Source organism: Apodemus sylvaticus, chromosome 6 (assembly GCF_947179515.1).
Source record: "Apodemus sylvaticus chromosome 6, mApoSyl1.1, whole genome shotgun sequence".
Lineage (NCBI taxonomy): Eukaryota > Metazoa > Chordata > Mammalia > Rodentia > Muridae > Apodemus > Apodemus sylvaticus.
This window is the reverse complement of record NC_067477.1, coordinates 105,784,977-105,792,680: the sequence shown is the minus strand read 5'-3', so window position 1 is coordinate 105,792,680 and position 7,704 is coordinate 105,784,977. Positions and strand designations below refer to the sequence as shown.

At 40.7% G+C, this 7,704-nt stretch overlaps 1 non-coding gene across 1 annotated transcript; it reads left to right on the top strand.

Annotated features, from left to right (window-relative positions):
- The first annotated feature begins 5,900 nt into the window (after nucleotides 1-5,900).
- On the top strand, nucleotides 5,901-6,007 carry LOC127688283 (U6 spliceosomal RNA). Its single transcript, XR_007978667.1, has one exon. It is a non-coding gene; the product is annotated as a U6 spliceosomal RNA (small nuclear RNA).
- Nucleotides 6,008-7,704: the final 1,697 nt, after the last annotated feature.

Genomic DNA, 7,704 nt, shown 5'->3' with positions numbered 1-7,704 from the left:
TAACTCCCAACACCTCAATATAAGGATGTATTTGGATGAAGAGTTTCTAAAGAAGCAACTAAGCCAAACTAAGGTCATAGGAGTTAAACTCTTACCCAATCACAGAGTCTTAAGTGTCTGGGACATGGGCACACATACCAGGAAGACACAGGAAGAAGATACTCCTCTCTAAGCCAAGGAGGGATGACTGTCCCTAAACCAGTTACAGCCTTGAAAACAGTGAGAAAATAAACTTCTACTGTGAAATGAACCGGTCTGTGATGTTCTAACCAAAGTTATGGAAGCTACTGCTGGCTAAAATAGGAATCTGCCATGCGGCACTCTGCTTTACAAAGCCTAATGCTGAGGCCTTTTCAGTCCTACAAGACCTTTCTGTCTGAGCAGAAAGGATGTGATCATTGCAAGGAGAGGGTATAGGCTGAGGTCTATGTCAAGCAGATTATGTATTACCATGCAAGGTTCTCTGGAAGTCTCAGTTCCCCCATCGAGAACACGGAGAGGGTTAATGGAAAGTGTCTTGTGACAGGAATGTTGTGGAGCTGCCTCCCCTTTCCTCCCGATGTCCTGGATGACATACAGAGTAACCTGCAGGCAGCAAAGGTGATTTACTTCCCGCCTTTATCTTCTCCCCTCACCGGCACTTGTGACGTCACATTTCTGAGGACACAAAGCCCCAGATCCACCACCCAGAGCTAAACTCTACTCAAGCTTCAGAAAAGGGACTCTAAAGTCCCCATGGAATTTGTCAGTTGCTGTATGTGGAAAAGCCAGAGACAAGTCTCCACTCCACTCTGTCCAGATGTGTGCACATAAGCCACTATCTTTCTTCTAGAGGTAAGGATGATCTGGCACTTGTGTCATCCATGCCCTGTGTGAGACACAGGCATGAAGTGTCTGCACCCCAACACATCCTGAGGTCTTCCAAGAAGGCACAGTCCCAAGAGAACTCCAGAATCCAAAATCATTTCCACTGAAGGACTTTGCTCAGAATGAATCCCTATGCTACCAAGGATTCCCAAAGTTCCTGCTCCCAGAGGCCCCTTTTTACCACTTGACTGCCTCAGACTCAAATATAAGCTTCTCCTGGCCAAGAATATTGTCAACCTATCTCAGTGTCCAGGAAGACTTTCTTCCCTTCCCAAGACAGGAGTAAACTGAAGGAAACATAATCCTTTCTTGACACTTTTTCTTTGCCATCCAAGAGGTCTCTAGCAGCATTCGGTGTGCAGAGTCTGTGCTTAGTATACACATGTGACCCAAGTTGAACTTCTTATATGTTGGGGTACAAAGGGTCCATGCATGAAACAGCCTACTGACATTTTTAGTTTGATGGACAGAAATGATTAAAGAAAACAAAGTACAAAATGGTTCATGAACTTAGAGTTCTCATGATTCAGAAACAACTATTACTATATGTATTTCTTTTTATACAAGAGTATAAAACGAAATACAGAACCCCTAAAATTATAAATCTTCTTCATATATTAGAACTTGATTGTCCTGGTCCAATCTGACTATTTACTCACAGTACTTTCTGCCTCCAGTCCTGCCTTCCTTTCAAATTGATTGTGCAAACACAGAAACCAGATTCATCTTTCCTTCCTTCCCTCCTTCCTTCCTTCCTTCCCTCCTTCCTTCTTTCCTTCCTTCCTTCCTCCCTTTTGAATAATCTCTTTGTTTTCCTACAGGAAAAAATCATAATCCCTTAACTGGAAATTTTTCAAGTATTATGCCAGTCACCGTCCTATCATTTGCTAATGTTTTTAACTTCTACAAATCTATCCCTGTACATTTCTCTTTATAGAGCTTACCCTTGACTCGCATGGGTTGTTTGTGTGTTTCCCTCAACCTGGAATGCAGTCACCTACATTCCTTGCCTATCAAAACTATTTTCCCATTGAAGGCTCAGCTCAAATTCCCCTTCTGTCTGCAGTCCTTCCTGATCTAGTTAATAATTTATGCCTCCTTGTCCTCTCACTTGAATCATTCCATGTACCTATGCACCTGTTATACTTTGGCAGAGTAGCAGGAGATGAGTAGAGAGATGAAGATGAAATGCTAGATAGATGGACATATTCTCTAGAAATTTAAAAAATGGCCACATGTAGGATTCATTCAGGACAGTCTCATGCCTGAAGAATCCTTTCTTCAAAACTTTTGAACCTGATATAATAAGATGCAAACCGGTTGGTTGACAATTGGGTTTACTAGGTGGCAGGTGCTGAAGTAGTTGAGAATTTCCAGAAATCCAGGGCTCTGCCTCATCCTGCAATCCTGGCAATTATTTTCTCATATGTGTGGCATGATTAGCACAAGCAAAATGATCAGAGAAGGATGCACTGATCCTTGAGGGGGTAGCGCTAGACTGAGCCAATGGTTACAAGCTCCAATGTGTACCACTGGGGCACCATGAGGAAAAGCCTGACATTTGTGTCTTTTAGTTGTGATTGCTTTTCTGTGCCCATGACCCTTCTCTTTTTCACCTTTTTTGGAAATGTATGAATGTGATATCAAATTATAATCAAGAGACAGGTCTTGCTGGTGTAGGAGCATTCTACCACCTACTGTGTGTTGAGTATTCATTTGTTTCCCTCAGTCTGAGCATCATGGGTGGCCTCGGTACAGCTGCCTGTGCTACTGCAGTTCTTTGTCAATAACTGTGCCTCCCAACCTTGGCTGTGAACTCTGTAAAAACAGGGTTTGTGTTCCATTATCTCTCTGTCATTCAGTGGTTAGCTCACTGGCGTAGTATGCATCGTCTGTAGACTTTGGAGAGAATGGATGACGTGATGGATGGATATATCAGTGGAGGGATGTTTGGATGGATGGACAAATAGACAGATGAGGAAATAAGTGTTACTGGAATCTTGACAGAAACTTGGAAAACAAACAAAGCTCATTGACTTATAACTCTGTTAGATGTAGAATTCCCTGCAAGATAAAAAGTTTGTTAAAAAAAAGTTTGTTTTTTTCATCAATAGACTACCTAAAACTACCATGTAACTGCAAAATATGAGCTACCTAGCTTGACCAGGAATCCTGTTTTTTATTGATTCAACTATGTGCTAATGAGGAGATGTTACCAAAGCTGAATTGGGATTACAAGCACACACACACACACACACACACACACACACACACACACACGCACACCATTATCATTGCACAATACTCAACTGAATTTGTTCTAGGACATTCAGAAGGCCTTTCATGCTTCCTCACTATATGAAATTTGAATCTGGAAAATCAGCATCTGAATACTTTCCCCAGACACTTATTAGCTTTGTGACCTCTGGCTTCATCTCTTCGAGATCAATTTCCTCATCTGTCAAATCAGGATGATAATTTCTGTCCTGCAAAGCTGACAGAGTTAGTGCAAAAAGGGTGACATTCACTTAAAACCTTTGTGACAAAGTACAAACTGAGTGGCCATCTATAGAAGACATGTATTATGTATCTGCCATGCTCTTTCCTTCTGGCAAAGGTTCTCCTCTTTAGTATGTCCAGATGTGCATGAGGCAGCGTTGTCTTCTCTAAAAGTAAGCATCATTCTGCATCTCTGTCAGATACAGGAATGGACGCATGGTCCACTGGAGGCCTCAGAGCCTCCCCACTACAAGATATCTCAACTGGGACCACAGAGAAAGACTTGTTCTCCATTGCACAGTATGTCAATCAATGGAAAATAAAGAACCAGTAAGAACAATTTGGGTGCCAAATGGAGAATGACAATCTTAGTAGATGGAGCCCAGTCATCAAGAGACACTTAGACAATAGCCATTAAAGTGTCTAGCACATGGCAGGCACTTATACAAATGTGTACATGTGCACATGAGCATATGAGTACGCATGTGTGTGTTATATGTGCAGTACATGTATAATCATTGTCTCCTTAGATACTTAGAAATTTCTCCAAAGTAAGCTCCTAGATGTAAAGCACCTATCCCCCCACCTCTCTGATCCCAGACCAAAAAGACAACTTTGCAAAACTTCTAATGTCACTAGAATCAGATTTTCCTCAGTGTGTCTTATTCTCTGACAACCTCCAAGAGAAAACTTTGTTTTCTTTTTTCAAAAAAAACTTTGTTTTCTTTTTTCAAAAACCTGTCAAATCCAGTTTGGACTGTTCATGTACTCCTAGACGTGTGGCTGTTGGTTGGAATATGGTCGACCCACTAGAAGCAAAACCTTACAACAAACAAAAAATTGACCCTTACTCTCCCAGAAGCTTCCAATTGTTGATACCCTGAGCAATGGGTGGGACTTTCTGGCACAACCCTCTCCATGCTGGGATTTCTTCTGGCTTGAGCTTTTGCAGGCCTGTAGATTCTGTCACAACATGTGCAACTGCCACATCGTGTCCAGAAAACACTTTTCCTTTGCAGTCATCCACCGTCTCTTACGGTCTTTCTACCCCTTCCTCCACAATGATCCCTGATTCTTGGAGTGTGATATATAGATGGACTCCTTAGCGATGGACATCCTACTGTCTTATTTTCTGTGCCTTGAACAGTTGCGAGTCTGTGTTAATCACCATCTACTGCAAGAGAAGCTTTTTTCTGATAAGGGTTGAGGTACATACTAAACTTTGGCCATAACAAAAAGTTCTTGAAAGTCAGTTCAATACTCTGTTTAGCAGGAAAAGGGTGATAGGTTCTCCAGTAAGGCTTATGACCTGTCTGGTTCTTGGCTTCTTAACACTGCCAGGAATGGGTTTCATGTTGTGGGCCAGACCTTAAATGTAATCAGAAAGTGGCCTGATGCTTCTGTGCTGTTTATGCCATGATTACACCAATGCATATATCTCTCCAGGCAGGTCTTACGAAGATCAGAGATGGGTAGTAGTGGTGCTAACTTTGCTCCTTTTGGTAGAAATGCATAGCACCTGCTTGCACTATGCTATCTAACCAGCAGGAATGGGAGTGGGGAACCAGAAAAGGGGAAATCATTTGAAATGTAAATAAAAAATATATCGAATAAAATTAAAAAAAAAGAAATTAAATACCTCAAAAAAAAAGAAAGAAAGAAATGCAAAATAACAAAACATCAACAAAAACAAGGCTATGTAAAAGTGTGCCCCCCTTGTTCTCTGTGGCTTCCCCAGGATGTCTCCCAGCTGAGGTACCACTCTGAAGTGTCTGGTTATCTCTAGAAGCTGGGCATTCTTTATGGTTTGCGGAAGCCCAGTCCCAGGCAACAGCCCCTAGCTGATAAGCACCCCAGCTTCCCCAAACCTCTTCCCAGTAAGTGCCAGGAAAATCCTCTGAGTAATTGTCAGTGGTCCCAGGGCTTTGAAGAGATGGGCTTATCTTCATGGCTCCTGTTGGGCCCAGCTGAATATAAGAAAGGTCATGACCTGCTCTTTCAGTCTCCCTGGAGAGAGAAGAGAAGGAAATGAGCTGAAGTTTCAGAAAAAGAGAGGTTTTAACCACAGAAAGTAACTTCTGCAGCCATTCTGTGCAGATAGCTTGTCTCCTGTTTTTGTCAGACGGTTTCCAACAATCCCTATCCTTGGCGTTACAGACCCCCATCATGTTCTGATAAATCCAGTCCCCTTTTGGAATCAATATGTTTGACCCCATGTTTCAGGAATCTTCTATGTAGTTTGGATCTTGGACTGTTCTTATCCTCCTACAGGGGACAATGGAGGCAGTGGTTTATTATGTGCTTTATCAGTGGGCTATCTGAACTCAGAAGCATCTAAACATTAATGGATACCTGAAATAAGTATTTTAGAGTCATAAATAATCTACATATTACATGGATAATTACTAACTTCTCTAAATAAAATTTTCAATAATATTAAATCTAATTAACACTTAAGAGTAAGTTTACCTACAAAGCAATTGGTATATCTTGAATCATTAGTACAATATAAGTTGAATATTAAGAATTTTCTTGTGCTCGCTTCGGTAGCACATATACTAAAATTGGAACGATACAGAGAAGATTAGCATGGCCCCTGCGTAAGGATGACACGCAAATTCGTGAAGCGTTCCATATTTTTAACATCAACCAACAGAATGGGAAAGGATCTTCACCAACCCTAAATCTGACAGAGGGCTAATATCTAATATATACAAAGAACTCAAGAAAGTAGAAACCAGAGAAACAAATAACCCCATTAAAAAGTGGGGTACGGAGCTAAACAAAGAATTTTCACATGAAGAACTTCGGAGAGCTGAGAAACACCTTAAGAAATGTTCAACATCATTAATCATTAGGGAAATGCAAATCAAAACAACCCTGAGATTTCACTTCATACCAGTCAGAATGGCTAAGGTCAAAAACTCAGGAGACAGCAGGTGTTGGCCAGGATGTGGAGAAAGAGGAACACTCCTCCACTGCTGGTGGGATTGCAAGATGGTGCAACCACTTTGGAAATCAGTCTGGCGGTTCCTCAGAAAACTGGGCATGTCACTTCCTGAGGACCCGGTTATACCACTCCTGGGCATATATCCAGAGGATTCTTCAGCGTGCAATAAGGACACATGCTCCACTATGTTCATAGCAGCCCTATTTGTAGTAGCCAGAAGCTGGAAAGAACCTAGGTGTCCTTCGACGAGGAATGGATACAAAAAAATGTGGTATATTTACACAACGGAGTACTACTCAGCCATTAGAAACAATGAATTCATGAAATTCTTAGACAAATGGATGGAGCTGGAGAACATCATACTAAGTGAGGTAACCCAGTCTCAAAAGATCAATCATGGTATGCACTCACTGATAAGTGGATATTAGCCTAGAAACTTTGAATACCCAGGACATAATCCACAAATTAAATGATGTCCAAAAAGATGTCCAGGAGGAGTGGCCCCTGGTTCTGGAAAGACTCAGTGAGGGGAATTCCAGAACAGGGAAATGGGAAGGGGTGGATGGAAGAACAGGGGGATGGAAGAGGGCTTATGGGACTTGCGGGGAGTGGGGACCCAGAAAAGGGGAAATCATTTGAAATGTAAATAAAAATATATCAATAAAAAAAAACCAATGATAAAAAAAAGAATTTTCTTATCCTTAATAAAAATATTCTTAACAAAGAATAAGTGTTTCCAGATATCCATATATAGTTTATGAATCTACAAATAATTGTGTTATATATATATATATATATATATATATATATATATATATATATATGTGTGTGTGTGTGTGTGTATGTGTGTATGTGTGTGTGTGTGTGTGTGTATTATTCATATAAATACCCACAACTTTTCCTATAAACATAGATAGACCTTATGCCTAATTAGGATCTGAGGAGTTATATCTGGCTTAAACTTTCAAAACTTGATCTGACTAGTATATTAAATTTTCTACATTGACATAACTGACTATGATATTTTAATTTTAAAATCATATTAAGAAGCAATAAAAGTCTGTAGGGACTTAAATCAAGTTTTTAAATGTGTAAAGTGTATTTCTGACTTCTTAGTATGACACTTATATTTCTTTTCTGAGTTGAGAACTTTATTAGTCCCCTTTCTAGTCTCTCTAATAAAATACCATGTTGAAGAAAGAATTTATTTGGGCTTACAGTGCCAGGGGGCTAGATTCTCTGATGACTGAGCACAGGCAGCAGGTGGCAGGCATGACAGAGCTAGAGAGAAGGTGAACACTCATATCCTGATCCACAAACACAAAGCAGAAAAAAGCAGACGAGAATTTCTCAAAGTCCAGCAGCAGGGACAGACCCCTTCCAACATG